Consider the following 24,608-nt stretch of genomic DNA (forward strand, 5'->3'; position numbering starts at 1 on the left):
GCAGTAAACCTATCACACAAACACCACAGACTGTCCTACAGGTCTCAGGACGGCTCACAGTCCAAAGGTGATTGCATTCAGACTGGACAAGGCTCACCCACTGCTCCATGAGGTCCCGTCTGGTTTGTGTTTCTCCTCACAGTCCCAGCTGTTCATCTCCATACCCCTGCCCTTACTGTCCCTGGTAACTTGGGCAGGGAGGGCAAGGGGCCCATCCTCCAGGGTGTGAGCCTTCCTTAAACCCTTTGGAAAGACATACTGAGAAGGGTCCCTAAAACTCCTGGAAATTATGGCCCTTCCACTTCAGGAAAATGACAAAAGCTATCTTCCCCAAAGCCAAAGGAAGGTGACAAAGTGGCCTAGACAGAAGAGCAGCAATTCTGTGTGAGTTCTGCTCTTGGCACAGCCAGGAGCTAGGAACCACTTCTGTGTCCCAAAGCACAGCCAGAGCTGTAATACTCTGCCCATAAACTCTTGCTTACTCCCTCTGTGCTGGTCCAAAAAGACAGGCATGAGTAGGAAGGACTGAGCCAGTCATGAAGGGAATGCCTCAAGAAGATGCCTGATGATGTCAGCCCAACTTCACACAGAGTTATTTGTGAGCAGTCTGTATGATGCTACAGCTGTGGCAGTAATGATTCACAGCAGGGTTTAATCCAGGCTTCTTCATTGCCATCCTGTGAAACTGTGTTAAGCTACTTGCAGCTTAAGACTTTCCTTGTAGACAGCACCAGGGACTAATTAGTGCTTTTAAATGTACTGTGTCAGTAAGTGCTGAGCTCCTTACTTATGACTGACTCGGATCTGATTGATGTATGAAAGTCTCTTCCATGACAACAGCATCAGGCACTAGCTAAGGCTGCATTGACTGCTGCTGCTGATGGTCCCACTGCAAAAGCCAGTTCAAACTTCCCCAATTCCCTGCTTTCTCAGTTGTCTGCATGGTCACTAAGCTTCCAGATTAGCCAGTCTGCATTGTTGTTTCTGCTCCTAGTAACAACACCAAGCCTGTGTGAATAAAGCTGTTTTGCAGTACAGGAACAGCACAGGAGCCATAGTCACAAGGGGGCAGTGACAAGAATGACTTAAAATAACGTCAGCCTGGGAATCCCCATCTCTGGCAGTGACCTGTTGTGTGTTCTTGGACATATGTATTTCTGCTTCTCTTGACATAGTTTCTCTCAAGTTCATGCTGTGTCTCTTTTGGTCTCAAACTCTTTTGGGTGAGGACTGTCTCCAGCTCTGGGCTTGTAAAGCTCTTAATGCAACATGATCTTGACCAAATTCTCCAAGCACAATAAGTAAAAATATTCAATTCATAGGGCTGTATAAACATCAATCGTTTTTTCCATCTTTTACAGAAGAACGGTCATCACATAAGGGTTACACTGCCCACTTTGAGGTAGGGCTGTATTTCAGGATGCTATCATTATACTTAATTGATCATTCTTTCAGCACAAAAAAAAAAAAAAAAAAGGAGGTGCTGCTCTTTTAATCTAACCCACTCTAACTGTCGTACTTGCAAACCCTGTTTGCTGCATTGTCAAAAGCTATATTTTTTATCTTTCTATGATACAACCTACCAATATCCATTACAGAGCAGGACTCCTGTGCTGTTGCATGAGCACAGAAAAAAACAAAAACAGTCTTTGCCCCAGAGAGAGATATAAATGTTTATAAAAACAGTGATAATTCATTCTTCTAACACTTTTGTGAAGTAAGCAGTATGATTATCAACCTCATTTTACAGATGGGGAAGTATGTCACAGAAAGGTTAAGTGATTTATCTAATAACATGAAGCATGTCAGTGACAAGAAAAAATTTGAACTCTTGATCCCAGACAGAGTTCTCTAGTCTATAAAGCAGATCTTTAGCAGTAAAATCAGAAATGAGGACCAGAATTACTGACACAACTGTTTTTAAAATGCTCAGGTATTTTTGAGACAGAAAACTATGAAAAAAGAATTTTCCAACATTACTTTAATCTTTTGTTAATAATTCAAGTCCCTGAGCTGAGAAATCTTAATTTCCTAAAACTGTTCCTGAACAAACCCATGTCCCCTCACTGCCTCACTGTGTTCCTTCTTTTTTATTACTCAATTTTCCTCATTTCAAAACCACACCTTTAAGTATTACCTAAAGTAGCAAATGTTAAACCAGATTTTTGTTTCTCGTTTTTCCTGGATAGACCCAAGGAGCCACTTGTGCTCTAAAAAGTGTTGCTGAATGTGTCCCAAATGGGTCCAGCAGAGTCAGCCCCCAGGGTAAGTCTGGTCCCCTGCCTGTGCCTGATGTGATTTCCTGCATGGAGAGAGGAGACCCTTTCTCGCTGCTGCCACAGGTAGCCTGGGAGAGGGACAAGCTGGTGCTGAGCTCTGCACCACCACTCCTTTGATGAAACACCTTGAGAGTCCTGTTTGAGGTGTAGGACCTCTGGGCAGTGGGTTCCAGAGCAGCATTCCCACACCTGTTCTGGCACCATGTTCTCTCCAGCTCGGCGCTGAGCTGTGCTGCAGCCCCTGTACCTGCAAACAGGCCCTGCATCCTCAGCCTCAGGTGTGCCACCACCACCTGGGAGGGTTATTTATGCCTCCTTTTTCTTTGTAGCTGGCTGTCATCCTAAATTCAGCTGGCAGCAAAAGCCAAAAACACTCTCGTCCAGGTTCAGGCCACAAAGAAATGTTTGTCTGTTTTCTGAAACATGATTAATATTTAACTTGCCCAAAGTAAGATTCCAGTCTAGCTGGCAGATGTGAAACCTCAGGTGTGTCTGTTGCCTGTCCAGCTACCCGGCAGAATGAGGGCAGGCAGTAGCCCTGGGGTGCCAGCCTGCCTTTCCTGCATGCTCACAGCTCCCATTCCAGATGGAGAAGTTTCCCTGGGAAATGGAGTCCAGAAAAGTCTCCTCTGCCACGTCCCCCAAAGGGCGTAGTAGTTTATTCCCTCTTTACCTTTTCACCTCTGCTTGACCTGTTTGTAATGTGGAGTTTATGATGTAATTATATCTCACGCAGCTGAAATTGTCCCTTGATCACCAGACTGATTACACTTAACAAGGCATAAACTCCCTCTCTCCTTCTCAGCCAGGAGTCCAATTTTAAGCTCTAATTGTTTTATAGGCCTTTTGCACTCCAGAGAAAGAAAAAAAAAAGAAGGAAAAAAAAAGAAAAATTAGTTGCCATTTACACATGTTGTAAAGGCACATTTTTCACCCTCCCATCCACACAAACCCCTCATGGGGACTGCCCAAATGACTAACAGCCCAACAGCCTATACACCTCAGTGCTTTCCTAATGATTGCTAGAAGCCTCAGCTTTTCTCTGTCTCAAGTACAAATTGTTTCTTAGAGGTGAGCAGCAGAGGCCCCTTTCCAGGGCAAGAGTTTCTGCTCAGGGTCACCAGCAGCTGCCTGCTGGCACAGAGGGCTGGTGACAAGCCAGAGGGCACCAAGCTCTGCTCAGACCTCCTCCTGCTAGGGCTCACCAAGGGCACCTTGTCTTGAGCTGAGGGAAGGTATGCAGTGAGTTATTGTGGCTCAGCTAGAACAACCTGAGTGATTTCTTGCTCTCTAGGAGAGTGGCCCTGAGATTTCACTAACAGCAGCCAGGTTATGCACTGGGCAGTCCTGACATCTTCTGAAAGCATTCTTCTTTTGATGGATTTTCCTGCTTCCCATTTTCCTCTTTGACAAAGGAGGACACACAGTGTTAGCTACAGACACGAGGCATCATGGTATTACTGTCATTTACTATCTTGTTCAAAGCGATACAGCCCAATGGATTTGTTGTTTTCAGAAGGAGATTCACCAAAATAAAAGGGGCAATGGGAAAAGATGGGACCTGAGGAAGGGAGGGAAGAAAGTAGAGGAAGCAGGAGCCCATGGGGTCAACTTTCCCAGCATTAAAGACAAGGCTCACTACCTCTCAAGCTGCTCTTTTTTTAATAGCAGTATTCTGCTCACAGCCTATATCCACTGGTAGCAGGTGGTGTGCAGGTTTCTAATATAAGTTTTTGGTCTTTTTGTGCATGTACAGCACCTTGAACAGTAAGAGTCTTGCTACCTGGGGAGAGACACTGCTTAAATACAAGAGAATGGGACATGACCCAATACTAAGAATAAGAACTTGTATAAGGACTAGGCGGACCATCAAAATAAGGAGGTGAGAGACTTCTGCAGGGAGTACAATTAATGTCCCAATTAATGTCATTTTCAGAGTACAGAAGTCCATGCTGATGGTCTTTTCTGTCTCACCTGGCTCTTTTCCAGGTCTTTTGGCTGCTAGGGCTGGCTTATTCCACGGTTATCTCTTTTGTTTTTTCCCTTTCCCTCCTTCATTCCCCAAGCTCACTTGGCCCTAGGGACCTTTAATGCCCTATTTGCAGTCCACGCAAATGGTCTTTCATAAAATCCCAGCCAGATGTCCAGCTGGTGAACAAATCATATAGCTCAATTGATTTCTGTGGAGCTATAACAATTTATAGCAGCTGAGGCTCTGGTCCTATAAACTGCAGTGAGCTTGGAAGGGAGCTGCGAAGGGCTGCATACACCACAGGTTAAGGATGTATATTGGTGTTTGGGGAACTGGGAAAGGTTTGGAGATAAATGTAAAGCAAAGCTGAGGAGCATAAGCAAAGCAAGTGGGCTGCCAAGCAAGGAATACAGAAGCACTGTGTGTTAGGAGCATTGGGAAGTGACTGAACACATTGGGGCACACTGGCTTGCATTCCTGACACACTAGCTAAAAATATTATGATGGGAAAAGAAAAAGGACCAGATGCAGTTCTGCATACATTGGTAAGGAGGGAATTTCATAGAGCAACTTCAGAGTTCTTACAGTGGCAAAACAAATTCATGAAGGCATACATGTGGATGTAACAAAGCAAGAACAAAGCCTGCAAGCCATGCTCAGTGGCATGTCCCCAGTAAGGGGAGCATCATGAGGGGTGTTGCAGCAAGACTCTTATTGTTCCATGGTTTATTCTGGTTTTATTAATGTCTTCATTTGAGATGTGGAATAGTTGAGGAGGGGAAAGTAGAGAGGATGCGAGAGTCTGCTTTCAAAGGCAAGCAAGGAGGAGAAATAACAAACTGGGAGCTGGAGAAATTGAAACAACAGGAAGAAATTACCCAAATGAAACATTAAGCTTGGGGAAAGAAAGTAATTATCTGAGATCAGGGAGGGAGGAGGAAAATAACCCAAACCACAGGTGCTTAATGGCAAAGATAGCTGCAACAGTGGAACACTAAGGGCTATAATAGAGGGCAAATTGCATATGACTTTGGCAAGACAATGTCAGCCCCTTATTTGTGTACAGAAGCTGTACTATATAGATTATGCAGCAGCAAGCCATGCTCTTCTTTCTCTAAGGATGTCACACCTAAACTATTGTTCTCTGTTCTGGGCATTTCAATACCCAAAAGCTATTGATAGAACAATATATATTGATTACCAGAATAGAGACATCTAATTACAAGAAAAGGTGGAAAGAGCAAAGTTTGTACCAGTTCACTAATCAGTGACTAAAAGTAAGTATGATCATTTCTGATAAGGAGATAGATATAAAAGAGGGATGGCAAAATTACTGGAAGAGAAACATAAGAAGGTATAAAGAAATCAATTAATTTAGAAAGTCTCAGAAAACTTTACCAAGAAACAGTAGTATGCTACTTGGTATAACAGGTTTCTCCAAAGGAAGGCAGTGCATCCCAGGGACCTGGGATATTGTAAGGTGCCATAAATCACTAAAAGGGTTTTGTAGGCAGCTTGTAGGGAAATTGACAATTGCTTATGCCAGGTGTTCCTGATGTTTTGCAGATATTTATCTATGTTTTTGGTTTTGTTTTTTTTCTTGATGTAGACCATCCACACATTCTTTAAATGCTACCCAGGAGGTGGCATGAGCTGATTATTGTTAGACATTCTTCAAGGGGCATCTTCCAAACCCCAAACCCAGACTCACCAGGCCTGCCTGTTTTCCATTACCCTTGAACCTGCTGAACTGCTATTGTTTTTCAGCAGCATTACAGTTTCCCAACCCATCAATTTGAGGAAGAAAGGCAGGACAACCCATTTTACTTTCAATTGCACAAGACAGCAGAGGGTTAAACTGAAAGTGGAGTGAAAGAGAGAAGTTGGCTTTATTCTTCCCTTCATAGTCCCAGTTCTCCTCTTCATTTTGCTGTTACAAGAGGCCAGAAGGACAGAAAAGCCTATATATTTCTTCCACTTCAGTTGATATGATCTGTCCCCAAGGGATTCCTCTACTTTGTATTACCACAATTCCCAGGCCCTTCTTCCTCTGAGCTTTCCTTTTCCATTATTCCTCAATTATTGTGTCTGATAAAAAAATCAATTATTCCATTCAGTCTTCCCTAGACAGCTCCAATTTTGAAATGGACATTCCTAACCTGTTACCAGTGTGGGCTAAGCGCTGCTGCTAGAGAAATCTCTAAAACCAACACAGGAATCTGAAGCTACACGCATACACACCCCATTTCACAGGGGACTGCACATTGTTGTAGCAGATATTTATTTTTCCAAACACAATGATCTGAACTGTCATGCAGGAAATATGAACTACATTTCTTTTTCTCTTATTCTTCCCCCCTAATTCCCCCTCTTTTTTTTTTTTCATAATTGTCTGAAAATTTAGTAGCAACTGGGTGCTCAGTTTCAGGCAGAGCACGGAACTCAGCATTAACTCAGCATGAACCCTGGAACTCTGGTAGCTCTGATTTGCTGCCAAGAGAAACAAATTAGGTCCTGTTCTGCTAATAGGACTGTGTGTACAGAACATGATCTAGTAAGCAATGGCATTATCAGAGAAATGGGAGAATCCTCAGGGCCATTTTAAGGATGTGCTGGTGCTTCAGTGGTGGGATCCCATCTTTGATGTTGCCTTTGAAGAACACCTGGGACAACAGCAAACATATCTGAAGGCAGAATTGCAAATAAGTAGCAAATAATTAGTGTATACCCACCCACAAAACACAAAATATAGCTCCATCTTGACTCTTTATAAAGCACTAATAACTGCTTTGATTAAATCTTAGGCTCATTTTCCCTTTCTATAAATGCACAGAAAGCTTGGAGCACCAGAAGCTGTAACATTGTTCTGTGCAGGCTCTGTGGCCCAGAACTATCTTCCCACAAATCCTGCCCTGCACTCTGCCACTCCCTGAGGCAACTGGCTTAACGTGACACAAATCCTTGAGGCCACAGAAGAATATCAGGTCACCCAAGTATTGCAGACAACTCTTTGCTGTATTGTGGAAATAGAGGAGCAGAGACCTCTATTTTCCACCCACAAATTGATGAATCATGTAATCCCTCACGTATGAGCTCATAGTTTTGCACGTGTGTAATTTTGCATGTGTGCTTGCCTGTTGCACACATGGGTATTTACATTGCCAGTGAGGGCCCATCAACGTACTGAGAGTCCTGCAAGAGGCCACCACTTAGAAAATTCACTACCTCACCTTACTTCAACACTGGTCTGTGAAACTCAGTCCTGTGCACAACATCTGACAATGGCTGTGACAGTCAATGAGCAGTTCTTCCTGCTTTCCCTGCTAAACCACTGGGGTTTAGGCATTGTTCATCTCTTATTCCTCAGCCTGTTGACCGTGATACTGGCTTGGAGACATCTGGGTTGCACAGGCAGCTGTACTGTTCCGTCTCTGGAAGACAGTGTCCTGGTTTCAGCTGGACAGAGTTAATTTCTTCCTAGTAACTACTAGAGAGCTGTGTTTTGGATTTAGTATGAGAATAATCTTGATGACACACTCATGTTACAGTTTTTGCTAAGTAGTGCTTACCCTAAGTAAAAGACTTCAATTTCCCATGATCTGCCAGTGAGGAGCTGCAGAAGAAGCTGGGAGGGGGAGCATGGCCAGGACAGCCGATCCAAACTGGCCAAAGGGATATTCCATACCACAGAATATCATGCTCAGTACATTAACAGGGGAAAGTTGGCCAGAAGGGGTTGATCACTCCTCAGGGACAGTCTGGGCATCAGCCATTGGGTGGTGAGCGATTGGGTTGAGCATCACTTGTTTCTCTTGGGTTTTATTCCTCTCTCTCTCTCCTTTACATTACAATTATTATTGGTATTATTAGTATTTGTTAGTAGTATTATTATTTTTCCCCCAATTATTAAACTGTTCTTATCTCAACCCACTATGTTTATCTTTTCTTTCCAATTCTCCTCCCTGCCTGGGAAGGGGTGAGTGAATTGCTGCATGATACCAGCTGGGGTTAAATCACTACACCAGCTGTGTTTCAGGTGCAGTGTCACCTGCTAGGCAGTGCAAACAAAACCATCTCAGGGTAGGAGGTTGTCATGGTGTGATATTTTTTAGGTTGGCTGGGAGACCTTGGGCCCTGGAGGCAGTGGTGGGGGTTTGCTGGTGTTAGCTGAAGTGCAGATGGAATGCAAGATTGGAAACTTAGCAGAAGGCTCAGGGACAAACATTTGGATTACAAAATGAATCACTTCAAATTTCCAGGGAGAAAGACTTGAAAGAGCCCCACCTACCCACCGCTTTTTATGTGGGGCGTGAGTTTCACAAATCAGCAATCATTTGCGACCATAACCTGCAGGCAATATTTCCTTCAGATACAGCCATCCATAAAGATTTTGCATTAAGAGACATGAGTATTTGCAAGCATCATCTAATTTTGAAAGCTGTCAAAACAGCAGCATCGATTTCATTTAGTCAGAAAACTAAACTTTCCCACAGCTACCCAGCATCTGTAGCTCTTGCACTGGATTTCCCTGAAGATATGATTCAAACTGTGCAGCCATAGGCCTGATCTTGTAGACTTTCTATGTCCTGTCATACTGGCCATTATGTAGAAACATATATTTTTATGAAGAAAAACATTTTACAGAGCTTCAGAGGACACACTGCAGTTGAGCTGCCCCATAGAAAGAGACATCATTTCAACCACATCATCAACAGACTGTGGTGGTAGCTCAGCAGCCAGGGCTGTGTACTGTGCTAATGCTGCACACTGTACAAAGCCAGCCTCTTAGCCTCATTCCTCTGGCCATGCCTTACTGCTGCCCTGGTGACTCTCCCTTACTTAGTTGTGTCTGTGCCCTTTAGGTCCTGAAGTGACAGCTATTGCAAGCAGCAGAAACGTGGGAGAGGGAAGGAAGACCAACAGACCTGGAGAGGCTACATCCTGGAATAAAAAAGAAATCTGTTCCCCCTTGGAATGAATATTGCAAGGGGAGTATGGAAGGGGGAAAAAATTGGTGATCTGCAACAGATATGCAAAGGGAGAGAGGAAAACCCATGAAACAGTGAAACTGAAGGAGGCTCGGCAGTGACAGATCATAAATTCATACGCAAACAGGCCATGAATTATAGCAAGGACAAAAAGCTGGAGGAATCTTGCCTCCAGCTGTGGCTGTTGCAAAGGCAAGGAGTTGCTGCTATTAAATGCAAGCTTGTCCTCTCCTCCTGCAGCCTCCTTTGCTGGTGGGCCTGGGCTGAGCCCTAGTGCTGGGACAGGTTCTGGTGAAAACCATCTGCAGCAGCACTGGGAAAGGCAGTTTGCTCTGGCCATGGAAATCTGCTGCAGCTGTACAGAGGAGACCTCTTGGGTGGAGAGCACCAGCTAGCCCAGGAGGATGAAGGCAGCTGCCTGGTTTGCAAAACTGAAGCTGATGGCCAACAGTTTACAGCTCCTGCAGCAGTAGATCCCTTTCTTCCAATCCCTGAGGTGCTCCAGCAGGTAATAATCCTTTCCAGCCAGACAGCATCCAGAGCTGCTTTCAGCATCTAACAGACAAAAACATGCCCAAAGTGAACAGATTTCAGAGGAGAGCAGTAAAACATGATAAAAGGGTCAGAAGAGTTGATTTACAAGGGAAAAATAAAAGAACATATGCTCAGCTTGGCTCAACAGTGACTGTGGGGAGATCACCAGATAGCTGAGAAAGATTTGAAGGACACAGTCAACAAAAAGGGTCTGAGGGTGGAGAGGGAAGGGAAGTGGCACTGCTTCTTGACCAAGAGGCTTTCATTAGTAGTAGCAGACTGAGAATAACCCAGACTGAGACTCTCCGGTAGAGATGGCTACAAAGAGAAGGCAGCCACTGCCTAACAGAGATGTGCTGCTGTCATCCCCATCAAGTGTGGGCAGGCTGCCCCCCTTCCCTGCCCCTTCCACCTCTAAACAAGGGTGTCACTTCCCAACAGATGAAAAACGTCATTCCTCCTCTGAATTGACACCATGGACAGTTCCTATAAAGACACTGACTTCACCAGAACCGAGATTCATCCTGCCTGACAAAAGCAGTTACATAATCTTGCAGCAGTAAAATGCATCTCTCTTCAGATTGTGCCAGTATTAGCAGCCTTCATCCCAGCTGTCATCGCACTGCAGAAATGTTTGTTGAGGCTCCTGGACTCCAGAGGAAATTGCCCAGAACATGTTTCTGGAGGACTATTCTGGCTTAGCTAGCCCCAGCGCTAGATGTTACAGCTGATGCTGTAACATCAGATGATGTGTCTACGACTCTGCCCTTAGCATATGATAAAGTAGTTTGCCCAGATGTAAGAACAACAATACAAAAGTTGTTCCATGGATTTTCTTATCCTGCTACATATTCAACTGTTGTATATTCCAGAGGACATGGAGATATATTGCACCTTTTCCCAGTCCCCTTTATTTCTGGACCTGCTTACTGGCAATGAAAAACAATTCAGAGTGCATATACTGCTCATTTCAGCTTGCTGCTTGTTGGCAAGAACGAGCAAGCAAGCAGGCAAAAGCATGATGGATTTCACTTTGCACAGGTGCTTCTCCATGAGCTGATGCCCAGTGGAACGTGGAAGTAACTTCCGTGACATATCCACCCTCCTCTGCTTGACAGTGTTCCCAGATTTCAGTCCAGCTGAATAGCAAACAAAAACATAACAGTAGGAGAGGGTTGGGATACTCACTTTGTGAGTGCTTTCCAGTCACATCACAGCTCTCATAGAACAGCAGAGATATTTGTGATTTTGCCCATTGAGTTATATATCCTCTCTCCTTTTGAAAAAGTGTGTGGTTGTTTGAGAACACTGAGCTGGAAACGGGAAACACCCACAGCAGCCCCCTCTCTGGTTTCTGCCACTGCAGACATCTGAGTGAGGGAGGAACTTTTGGCAGATCTCTCCAGTTGTACACAGAGACATATCCATGCTGCTGTAGCTGGCAGTGTCCTTTCCCAGCCCAAGCAACGTAGCACCATTACCTGTTGAGAGAAGTAGAGAAGTTAACCAGAACAATGATTTTGGAAGGCATCCAGAAGGCCATGAGAGGTAAGAGCTCACGTTTCACTGAAATTATAGTATGTATCTGCCTATGCCAAGGGCTTTAAGAAGCAAGAACACCTTCATAGGAATTCAGCATGTGTGCAGTGTAAAGCACATATCAGAAACTCTGAGGAGTACTGGCAGTTAATTCCATACTCTGGAAAAGTATTACTACTTATTCACTGAATATGAGGCACAGATGGAGAGAGAAAGAATGAACATAAAAAAGTCAGACAAGGTTTTTACCACATAATATATATCCAAAATGCTGTGCATCAAAGCACTAGGTAAAGTGTCTCCTCCTTGGATATACAACCAATTCATTTCTCCAGAGCACAACACAAAATCCAGAGAACATACACTTCCATGAAAGACAAGATTACCACTTCACAAAACCTATAGTATCCATCCAGCTCAAGCATAGTCCAAAAGTATTAACCAAGCATGTCACTTCACATCCCCTTTTTGGCCATGGCATAGAAGATATATGGGACTGGTCAGAAGTCCTTTGAATATCCTGAGACCAAGTACTCTTGGAATTAAGTATTCTGGGAAGTACCTCATTCTGTAGCTACATCATTCCTTTAGCAAATGTGATGGTCAGGTCTGGACACATTCCCTATCTTAGTGTTGATAACAGCAGGCAAAGTTACAAATTTTGCTGAACTTCCTACTCTTTCTCACACCTGTGAAAACTCATTCCTGCACCTCCATCTGGAGGGCTGGAGGAGGCAGGCAAAGGCATCTCCTCCTCCCAGGCTGAGCTGCAGCCAGACCCTCAGCGATGTGGCAGTGAGCATCGCTGGTAGCCTGGCCCTGCTGAGCTCAGCACAAGTAAATCCCTGTGCCAGGAGGGAGTAATGCAGTTGCTCAGAGAAGTCTGCAGACAGCAGGGTTTTGCACCGCATGAGGGAACAAGATTTTAAAATAAGATGGCCATTGCCTGCCTGAGTGCAACAGGCAATCAGTAAGCTTAAGCAGGTCTCTCTTAGCCCAGGTACCTCACCTGTCTCCCAGTCCTAAGCAAAGACTTGCTGTGAAATCTGAGGTCCCTTAGCCCATGTACTTTGACCTGCTGCCTCAAGTTCCTGTGTGGGTACTGAGGGGGACTGGAGCCAGATGCCAAAATACTGTCATGCTCTGACTGTCCCTGCCTTTGTTTCACCTCGTCTCTCCAGGCAGTACCGGTCCAAAAGGGCTTGGTATGATGGTGCTGTAAAACAGCCCCCTAACCAGGTCAGCTCACAGCAGCCACCAAAACCCACCTTGTATCTCCAAACCCAGCAAACCCCGGTCAAAACATGTTTTAATCTGATTTGGCGCTTAGGAAGAGTGCTGCAAGGAGAGGAAGCCCTCAGCCGGCTCCTCCCTGGGTCAGGGAACCTGAGCAGTTCTGTCTGGAGCAGAGAGCAGGGAGAGAGGATGGGCTACACAACAGTGTGGGCAGCAGCACCTTCCCTATTGCCTGACAGGGATCTCACAGTGCCCAAAGCAAAGTCAGCGAGGGGACCCACATCCTTCCCCCTGCAGTGTCTGCACCGAATTACTGATTCCCAGGTATGAGAAAGATGAGTAGCATCTGAGTCCCAAGGGAACCAATAGATGAGCAAGCCTTTGGTGAGTTCCCCTTCTTCCTCCAGGTTGGCATCTCCACAAGGAAGAGCTGAACCATATTGCCAGAGAGTTTGTATTTCCCCCCCTGTACTGCGCCTACTCACTGGAAGCAAAAAATTGGTCAAAGCAGGGAAAAGAAGGATCCCACAGCACCAGCCAGACAGAGGGAAAGCTGCTTCCTAAAGCCAGGCAGAAGCTCAGGAATTTGCTCTTTCATTTCTAGCAGAAGAGGAGCATCTGTCTTCCCACCTGTTCCTCTTAAGCATAACTCCTGGATTTCAGTTTCTGAAGCTGACAGCTTGCTATTAGTTAAAATGCATTCCCATCACAACTAAACATAATACCCAGCACTTTAAGTCAGCACTGGTTTAAGGGAGTCATTTTAACCACATTAATTTATACCTGGAAGGAAAGCAGTCTGCTTCTAAAACATACATTTCTTTGGAAGAAAGGTGAGGCAAACTCCCAGAGATTGCTGCACTGAGGGGTCAGACCAGTTTTCATCACTTGTGATTCTTTTTTCATTAATTTTTCATAATTTTTATGTGTCAGTTACTGGTAAAACAGCATCATGTGTTCAAACAAACTCACGTCTTGCCAGCCTGTCTTTGCATCTTATTAGATCCAGCAGTCATCATGCTAAATTTGTGCCTTCCTGTTTATTTCCACTGCACCAGACTGCAAGGAGCTGTCGACTGTGTGTTCTTATAAATAATGATAGTGCTTTGCATTTATATAACCTTCCATCTGTGGATCAAAGAACTCCACAAAGCAAGGTTTGATGTTCACATTTTATTATCTTCACTTCTTGCACAGGGAAAAGAGGAAGCAAAGCCATTCAGAAGCCAGTTTCATTGACTAGGGAACAGCTCCTTTTCGGGCCCAATTTTATAAGCCCAGGATGATTTTCAAGACCCTAAGGCCACACCTGAACTTAAGAGGAAGATGGAGGTACCCGGACCCACTTGACTCCAAGTTTACCAGAAGCCCAACATATTGATGCCTGTGTGGGTTATCCTACCTGGAGAAGACAAGGGACAGTCTGAATTCCTTCTGTGAGAAGATAGTGGGTCATCTCCAGCAAAGCAGGAGCAAGACAAATGTGCTAGCCAGGATGCTAGCTGTAGTGAACAGGCTGTCTCTCAGAGGGGCTTGGTGCGGTGGGTAACTGCTTAATTTTAGTCCACTCAGGGCATGAACCCTCAGTGAAAAGAGCAAAGCAGCCAGGACAGAGCCTGGAAGTGGCTTTACTCCAGGAAGACTTTCAGTCAGAGTAAGCAGTGTAGGAGTCTCTCGAGAATTAGTTGCTAGAAGTCAAATACGAAGAACAAGAATAGACAGACACAGCAAAACCAATGCTCCTCAAGGCTAGGTCTGGTGTGGCCACTCAGTCAAGTTCACGTAACATTTCTGGCTGTCACCTCTGTCCCTGCATGCACAAAATAACTTCTGAGTCAGCAATCACCCCCTATTCCATTGGTCTTTCATCACTGCCTAGTTGTTTCCTCCCTCCAGTACACACAGCTTAAAGTTGCTATGTCAGGATACAGCACCTCAAGTGCCTGGAAGCTGCTCAAGGTTCTATTTTTGTGGTGTAAGTTTATTTTTACATGTCCTGAAGCACAAGGAAGGTCCAGGCTCAGTGAGAAGGGGAGTGGCGATGTCCTGCAAAATATCAGCAGTGGTTTTTAAGTCTCTGAATGGAATTTCAAGGAGAAAGGAGAAAAGCAGTTGGCAGAGGAACCTGCTTTTAGTCTAAGTACTTGCTTTCATGCTGGTTTTCTTAAGTCCTCTATAAAAAAATCTTGTGATGCTCTCTCTCCTTAAGTTATTTAGACATCAATTTTCCCTTTGAAAACCTACAGCACAGTGATTCTGGGCAGCTCTTCCATTATCTACTGGTTGGAGACACATGCCAAACAAATACTCTGTATCCCCTCGTGTATTCTTTCCCATCCAAGAACAAGCATGGCTTTAGGCAGCATGAAAGCGATTCTGCATTTAGTAATGTTTCCTCCTTCTTGCCTTCTTACTACCTGGACTCTGAGCAGCCCCACTCTCATATACATGCATACTAAGCACAGACTTTGTCTTCATGGCATGGGGTTACCTCAAAAAAGTCAGTTTAAATATGGCTGAGGGAAATGCAGAAATAAGGAGCCTGCAGGCAGCTAATCCATGCATAGGACCTCCATGCAATATCCTTCAACAAGAAGAATGGCACTTCAGGGCAATGGATGAAGTCAAGAATATACTTTTAACTTGTGTTCCCAAAATATGTAAAACCTCCAGATGTGTTACATATGTGCCAGCACACTGATCCACATTGGCTTCATATTACCCATCATCCTACACTCTGTAGGTGGGATGCCAAATCCCGTATGCTCCTAAGCCAGTCAACCCTGGTTTTAAGGGACATTCCCAGTTATTCATTTTTCAGAAAATTCTGGTCCAAATTTTTGAAAGTTTTATGTATTTTCTAAAAATAATTATTCTTGCTGCTCAGTGAAAACCAGTCATTAACCCCGTTTGCCCAACTAAGCCAAAATACATTTGTGACTGTGTTCTTGTAAAACCACTTGATAAACAGTCATGGTTTTGTGATCTTTTAAAAAGGTATTGAAATAGTATTCCTCTAAAGCAGAGTAAATTCACTTTCTGTGGCTTATCTGGAGGTTGCTAGGGTGCAGCACTATACAGGGCCCTTCATATGTCTCTGCAGCACTGTATTGCTTTCATCTTTCTGACACCCCTCACACCAGTCATCTCCAAAACCACACTGAAGTCCAGGAAAGGGCTAAGGACACCATGTGAGCACAGAACAATCTTATTCTCTCTCCTTCCCCAAAATGCTTTAATCCCACCTGAGAGAGATGCAAAAGAAACAGTGACAGAGCACATACAGCTAGCCCATGTGTCAGAACTCAGCATTCTCTGGCATCACAAATCCTTCTTATTAACTATTTGTCATGGATTTTGTTTTTATGAATGGAAACCTTGGCTGGAGAAAGGCAGGTGTTAGGTACCATAATAAACAAAAAAACCAAGAAGAACTCTAAAGGCTGTAGCTACATTGCTCATCCAGAGTGGTCATGGGCCTGGCCAGAAACCACATATTCAGGGGGCCCTCATAAATAACACTAGATTTCAGTGGAGGCTGCCTTTCCTTCCACTCTCATGCACCATCAGTCCCAGTTCCTCTCTCTGCTTGGAAAACCCCCCTGTCCTAACTCAAGGCAGCAACCAAGAAAAGATGCAATGCTGATGGTGATGAAGGCTGGGAACCTCCACACCTCTCTCAGTCAGTAGTGTGAGGTACCAGCACCAGGCATCACACCCCCTGATCAGGTACACCTCAGTGAAGGTGACAAAACCATCACGGAGAACAGCAGAGAAAAGGCACACACTCAGGAAGGGGGAGGGAGAGAGGAGAGCTGGCAGGCAGTTGGCTGAGGACAATGTGATTCTGTAAGTCTCAAAAACACCAATCAAGAATTGCAGATTTTAATATTTGCTGTAATCAACTTTATCCAAATGAGCAGCGAGCTGACTGGCTTTCTTTGGGAGTCTTCTGGCAATTTAATGTGTCTTTAAAATGGCTTGGCACTCCTAGAGGAAGAGGAGAGGGAGCATAAGATTGATGCAGTGCCAAACATTTACTCCCACTAATGAAAAGGGATTGCCAAGGCTGTTTGATTATATATTGTACACTATTCGCTAGGTGCTGCTCAGATGGGAGCACTGCTGTAACCATGGTGTTCCTCAAAACCATCAGCAAAATAACCTACTTTGCAACACGTGTGTGGAGTGGAGTGGAGTGCAAAGCGAACGGCACAGGTATTTCAAATTACATCTGCAGCATGTTAAGAGGTAATGCAGCATGAAATCAGTCTCACTCACACTGAAGCAGTGGAAATGACAGTCCCTGCATTTCTGGGCAGCTGTTGGCTCTGAGCTTTACCTGCTGCCCTGACCAGCCGTGCATGTTGGCACAAGGGGCCGGTGCAACAAAGGCCTCTGTTCATTCAGCTCTTTTGCTTGAGATGGGGATGTGACTTGCTAAATGACTTGCTGTGACTGCCTTGGTCATCTCAGAGGTCATCTCAGAGCTTGGGGTGGAGCTGAGAGATCTGTGACAGGGTGAGAGTTGGTGGCAACACTTGGCCATAGGCATATAAGTTAAATACTTCTTGGCAGTTGGTACTTCATGTTGACTGGTTCCACACCTTATTTAAGACCCCAAAATAATTTTGAAGAGGTCTTAACCCTTCCCTATGAGTATCATGGGAACTTTGATGAATTTAGACCACCCAAATGTGATAAATTCTCTTAAGTTATTTATAAAAACTGCTTTTCTTTCTGCACTTGTTTCTTCACTGCTCTAGCAGATTTCATGGGAAAAAAGACATGGTGAATACCTGGGGACCTGCATGTTTATTTATGCTGGGAGTTATGCATAGAACCAACAGGCCAGGATTAGGTTTCTACTTCTTTCAGCTTTATAGCTGCTACCAGCATGTTGTCACGGGGCTTCCCATCTCAAGAGTGACATGGGTGGAGCTGGACTTTGGAGGGAGCAGGCATGGGGTGGCTAAGCACGAGTTTCTTGGTGTGCAATAACATCCTTTCAACACAGTTAAAATCTTTTTAACACTCTTGTAACAGCCTTAGAGCTGAAGGATCCATTTCTGTCCATTACTGTCTGGTGCATTTCTTCCCCCGAGAATTTCCTAACACCTAATCTAAACATTCCCTGGCGCAACTTGAGGCCATTTCCTCTCGTCCTGTCACTTGTCAGCTGGAAGAAAAGACTGACTGACTGCAACCTCCTTTCAGATAACTGTAGAGAGTTTTAAGATTCCCCTTTGAACCTTTTCTCCAGGCTAAACCAATGCAGCTCCCTCAGTTGCTCCTCCTAAGTCTTGTGCTCAAGAACCTTCACCAGTTCTACTGCCCTTCTTTGGTCACACACCCTATGCCAAGTCCATGGAGCAGCCTGGGGCTGCCCAATGCTCTGCCCAACACCCAGAGAGAAGGCAGCTGTGTGCAAACTATCACTGGGGAGGAGTATGAGAAATGATCCAGTTCCCAAACCATGCCCAGAAATCCCATAGGCAAACATGAGCTGGCACAGGCCAGCAGTTTGCCTGAGAAGGCTCAACAGGACAGCAAATAATAGCCAACATCCAGGAGTGTTTCTGGTCACTGTTTGGTTCACTACTGTAAGTGTAGCTACTATGTCCCATCCTGCTAAAACTGTATTTCATCATAAATATCTTTAATGATTATTCCACCTTCTCCCAAAGGCTTAGCAATAAACAAGCTGATTCACCACCTGCTATGAGGACTGCTAGGCCTGCAAGGATTAACATTTAGAAATGTAATGGAGTGTGGCTAAGATGAAATACTGCATTGATTAAAGACACAAGAAAACCCAGAAATGAGGATGAGAGAGAAGCTACAAGGACATTAAACTTGCTGTGTACTGGGCATTACTAGGCATCAATCCTGATATGGTTTGGTGTGGGGGTGGGTTCATTCCCATGTTTCAATGCAAATTGCCCAATAGCAGAAGTGATGCCAAGCTCCTTCCTGCCAGCTGTCTGTAACAGGACTCTCAACACCTGCACTGGGCTGCTTCAGGTACTTGGAGAGGGTTTCTATGATGTTCAAATTGCATAAACCTGGAAAAACTTTTTTGTAGCTAGTGGGATCCTTAGAGCTTCAAGTTAATTAAGGGAGTACTCCTTTGGATGGACCAACAGACCCCCCACTCTCCCTAAATCCACATTTCTCATTCCCTAATGCAGGTGGCCAAGGGACATGAGCACCGAGAGCTGCATGGTGGGAAAGCAGGCCTCTTTATAGTTCAGTAACATTGTATTTAGCAGCAAGCTCTGCTGAGTTCAGGGGCTTTATCCCAGGGTAAATCCCTAATTAAAATCAACATGAATACAGGGAAAACTGGCCCCGTTGCTCCAATCCATTTTACAGTTTATTAACTCAGCTTTGTTTTGTAGTCATGTCTAAGGATTAACTCTTTTTGTTTGCTTTTGGGTGGTGTTTTATTTTTTGCTTAAAAATAGAGCATTTATTGAGAAATCATTGAACATAGCCTTGTGCTCCTGTAAGAATCTGATAACAAGATGAATGCCTAGACTGCTTTGCAATGGGCAGATCAATATTACAATATGAAAGTGAGAAAATTATTTAGGATTAGAGGTGGCATGCTTGGTTCTGATCTCACACAGGATGTAAATCAGGCATTATGCCACTAGAGTCAATGCCAATGCCCTGGGGTAAATCTATTAACACAATCCTGAATCAAACCAAATAATTTTCAGGGTTGTGGAAAGTGAGGAATGATGGTTAAGTGGGACAAAACAGCAAATGAAATAATGTGTGGATCAATTACACCTGTTGAAATAAAAAGCCCAACTTCTACTTGCTTAAAATGGAGGTGCTCTGGATTTTTGCTGCAGGAGGCAGAGAGGGTGATGGAATGGCTTTGTGCATTTATTCCTCAAGTACACCACCACCATAAGTGTATGAAAAGCAAGCAAAGTTCCATGGGGAAAAAAGTATAAGTTCTGTTTAAGTAGAAATCTTCCAATTTACCCCCAGTGGTAGAAAGAGCCAGGTAGCAAAGTCTAGCTAGCCTAAAGGAGTGCTTGTGGTGCAACCTCTCTTTGGCCTGAGGAGCTAACCCATATCGGGCAGGTTGTCTTGGGCAGCAGCTTCTGTTGCTTCTAAATCTCTGTCTCTATAGCAGCCTTAATTGTTACTTCCAGAAGGAAAAGGTTGGTGACCCCTCAGCATTACCCAAGGCCTGCAAATGTACCATCCACTGTGGCACCCAGTAACACACTCCCTGATTTCCAAAGCACTAGTCCAGTCCATTCTGCTTACAGTATGATTTTTCTTCATCTCTCTGACACCAGATAAAAAATCTGGTAAAATCCAGCATCACTACCCTCCCTTGCTTATTATCTTTTTACCCTCACCATGCAACACACACACACCAGTGCTGCTGCATCCCGAAGCCTGTCTGTAAAGTCAATCCCCTTCCTTTTGTCGACAAGCAAGAGCCGTGCCAGGATTAAACTGTTCATTTAAGAGCAATCAAGTTTACATGTGTTGTGTTTTCTTTTGTTTTACTAAAGGAAACACATGAGTGAGTGATTAAAGCAGACACTTGGGTTGCTGCAATTCATTGAGATTGCTGTTGTTTGCTTTGATGAGATTCCAGTCTGCAGCAAATTTCCTCCCCATGATTAGCTTGGTGTGGAATACACAATGCTTGCTCCACTGGAATAGACCTGGGGAGAGCAAAGGCAGCATGTTTATGCACTGATGTTCTTGATTATTTATCATCTCTGTGGGATAGCACAGGTTAACAGAGGGGCTGCCGCTAATGCATGCAGGAGCTCCTACCCTTCCTTCATTAGGCATTACAGATCTATCCCTAGCAGGGAAACAGTGTTGGTCTTACCCAAACTGATCCCTGCTCTGCACCACATAAACAGCCTGTGGTAACTTTTAATGCTCTTTGATAGCCACAGACTTTCATTGGGGAAAATCTACAAGGGATTAACTGTGATAATATGTGACTGCCCACTATGCTTCTCTCCCTCAGTCAGCATTTTTTTTTTTTTTGTCTGCTGCCATCGTTTCATAATCATGCAGAGTTTTTGCTGCGGAGGGAAGGAGGACCCAGGGAGAAAGCCCACACCCGGGTGAAAGAGAGGACATGGCCTTCCTCTCTGTGTCCCTGTACCTACAGACTCGGGTGATATCTCTTACCCATGCAATCACTGCTTCCCCATTATCTCAGTGCAACAACTCAAACTCACCTCCTGACAAGAGATTAGCATGAATGGTTATGCTTGTGCTGCTGTGTTAGGGATGGACTCAAATTGTCTTAAACGCAGCAAGCTCATGACTTGCATGCTTTCTGCCTGTGCCACAGACTGCGTACACAGCTGGTGCTCCAGCTGTGTCCACAGCACATCTGGAGGACCACGTCCAGGTCACTGTTGCACGCAGATTCATTGCTCACACACAGCCTGCAAGCACAGCCCAACACAGAGCTGGAGGATGCCGGAGCTCAGACACCCTCCCTGCCATGCTGTGCAGTAGTGTTAGTGGGAAGCCACACAAAGACATCAGCAGAGTTCCTGGAGGCACATGTGAGGGGCTTACAGCCTATGGAAAAGGTGCTTAAAGTGGCCCTAAGCATGCCCAATGCACCCCTCCTGCAGCAAATGTCCTGCCACGGGGTTTGCACTGCACCTGGGCTGTCTACAGGTCCATGGCAAGCAGGAGCAGATATTAACAGTTATAACTAAGATATTTATAGTTTAAAAACAAACAAACAAGCTACCAGGGTTAACCAGATAACAAAAGTTTTGCCAACACTAATCCACTGCAGAACAGGCATGCCAAAAATGCCAAGAATTTAATGGACTTCACTCTTAGATAGAGAGAGAAATCTTGATTCAGCATCTTGGGTAGCACTGCAATCACCTTCACCCCTTTTTACACTCCTAGGAACATTGCCACTGCGCCTTCTTAAGCACAGCAGGAACCCTAACCAAACCTATGGCATGTGGGGATTCCCAAGCCCTGAATGGGGTTGGTCTGCTGCTAGCACCAGGGCAGCTGCACTACCATAGGCTCCTTTCGCTCCCACTCTGTTCCTCTGGAGGTTACTCCGATGCATCTGGACCTCTTCTGCTTTTGGAACAGATTCAATGGTGCTGTCTCCTGCTGCGTTCACCAGCCATGCCTGGAGTGCCCCAGGGATGGAGGCTGACCACTTAGCACAGCTGTCAGCACACCCTGCAGAGGAGGGCCAGGCCCCCATGAAGCAGAAAGCCATCCCGGGTTTGTCTGCCTGCTTCCGCTGTTTGCTTCTTGTCACCTGTTTCTCAGTGAAACCTTAGACTGGGTTTTGCATGAACAATTTTTTGGGTCAATTCCTCACCACTTTGTTGCTTTTACTCCCGTTTGATCACACTCAGTATCCTCTTCATTCTCCCTTCTAGAGCTTTTCCTCTTATCAACATTCCTGTCACAGACCAGGTTAGTCCTATTGCCTCCTACAAGCATGTGTGTGTGTCCTTATTTCACCTTTGTGGTAAATATTGCCTGCCACATGCCTGATCTGCTGATGTATCTTTTTGCCCATCACAAAAGAGCTGCCAGCACAGACTTGTGGGTCTCTAGAAGCTCTGGCAGTGGAAGTCACACTGACCCTCAGCATCCCAGAAACCCCTTGCTCTCCTGGGAGCACTGGACACTTGGAGCGTGGCAGAGCAGTTTTCTGGCTATCCAGATGGTTTTCTAGAGTCAGGTATTCTCTTCCTTGTGTCCTGTACTGAACAGAGCCTGGCCCCCTGGCCTTGTGGAGCTGCTTGATTTGCAAGCAGCCTTCAGCTTTGCTGTCCTGGTGAGAAGAGCTTGTAGCCCATCTCTATTTCACACGCAGGACACTTCAGAGCAAATACTCTGCCCTGGCAACAGCAATTTGCCCTGCCTGCTGTGTGCCAACATAGATTGCTTTGTGTCCTGAGGGGAGTTTCAGAAGAGCTTTACTCCTGGCAAACAAGGCAGGAGAGATAAGGAAGGAAAGCATTACCTTTGGAAAGCAGTTTCATAACCTCTCATAGTCAACTGTTGTCTTTATGACAGACAGCACATAACATGGAGTGGGCTGTAAGAGGGTGATCCCATGTCACAGCCTGTCCTTCCCTCTGATGCACTGTCTTCTCTACTCCTCTCCCACCTTTCTCCCTAGCCCCAGTCTGGGGAGCAGCATGCAGGAGGGACTCTGCAAACACGTGCTGCTTTGGTCACCTCACATGGATGGACACTGCCACCAGGCACCCCACACAGCAGCACCTAGGGAGTCTGAGTGTCCTGATCCACATTTCCTCGCATGGAACCCCTGGCATCCATCTTTCCAGGGCTTCTGTGAGGCCAGGGAGTGCAGGGCCAGGAGCTGCAGAGGTGTGTGGCAGGTCCTGGAGGGAGGGAGGTGGGCTGTCTGACACACAGAATGTGGATGGGGATCCAAGGATGCTGGGATGGATCTGTGCTCCTAAGCAAACCCTCCTCAGGAGTCAGGGTCGGGGGAAGGAGTACCCTTTGCTATCTGCATTTAGTTTTGGCTCCTTCAGAGAGAAAGCCAGGCTAGACTGGGCTCAGACTGGTGTTGATGTCTCAGAAATTTGGCAAAAGACAAATTTTCAGTTAGCATTGAAATGACTCTTTAAAAAAAAAAAAAAAAAATTAACCATCACAGGGTTTGGGATCTGCTTATCTTCTGAACTGATTTGCTCATAAGTCCTGGCCTTCAGAAAACTCTGCAAGATTCTCCAACCATACTTGATATAAGGAAGGGGGAAAAAAGGAACCCTAATAATGCCAATCATTCTCACTCTTAGATCTATTAGGCTTTTTTTTCTCCTATCTTTGTAATTACAGCATTGTATAAAGTGTAAGATAACATTCAATCACTGTAAAATAAGATTTAATTATGTCATGATGAGATTCATTAGTTAATATTTGTATAGTGCACTGAACATGGGAAGTGGTTAGCAAGCACTAAGTATTAATCTTGCTGTTTCGGAAAACAAGGGAATTTGCTTTGGGGGAGCAGGAAAAGCACAAAAAACATATGCACTTGGGGTGCATCTTCAGCTGGAATAAATCACTGGCTGGGCCACATGCACCTTTGGCAGGACTCCTCTCTTTGGACAAAGTTTCATCCACAAGGCCCTCAGTGATGAGTCTCTGATGAAGCCACTACAGGAGCACTACAGGTCCCTTTTTTCCTGGACTGTTCCCCACTTCCAGCAGGGGCTGCTCTGCTGGTGGCAGCTGTCCCTTTTTCAGGGACTACAGCACCATGTAAAATAAAATCAACTCTAGGGAAGTATTGCAGGCCACCAGTTCTGGTGCACCAGCAACTTATATCTTCCTTGGGGACTCTGACACATTTAGAGTGGGAAAAACAAAGGGTACTTTGCTCTACTATTATGAACCAGATCATGATGGCCCCAGCAGCAACATCTTTCAACATGGTAAGTGGGAGGTCTGGCACTCTGTGCTTCAACAGACTGTCTATGGAGAAGCACAGAAGATTTTATGGAGAGACAGGCACATCTTTTGTGCAGCTTCCAGCATTGGCTTCTATTCATTCCTAAGAAGGAATGAATCCACCCAGGAGCACACTATGAAAATGCAAAAAATATGGGGGAAAATAAATTTTTGGAAAGGAGTATCTAAGTATGTACTAATGAGTGTTTCCTAACATGTAAACTAAAGGGGCTAACCTAAGGTTTGCTTTGACTTACAGGAGCATGTAGAGAAAAGAAAAAAGCACTAATCCAAAATACTACCCAGCAGTGTCACTATTAGATGGCTAGCCATATCCCAACCCATCAGCTCTCTGTTGTATGAAATAGCACAGGGTATCAGCTCTGAGAGGAAGCCCAGAGGCTGCAGTCTCCTAAAGCTGGCTGCCCTGACCTCCTGGCTTAGCTTCAGTTCCTGGGCATCTGGAACATTGAGGTGACAGGGCCAGCTCAGTCCCCCAAAAGACTTACAGCCCCTTTAGGCACCAGCTCGCCATGCTCAGGCACAGAGGCGATGGGGAGCAGCCGTGCGGGTGGT

This window comes from Anomalospiza imberbis, chromosome 5, assembly GCF_031753505.1.
Source record: "Anomalospiza imberbis isolate Cuckoo-Finch-1a 21T00152 chromosome 5, ASM3175350v1, whole genome shotgun sequence".
NCBI lineage: Eukaryota > Metazoa > Chordata > Aves > Passeriformes > Viduidae > Anomalospiza > Anomalospiza imberbis.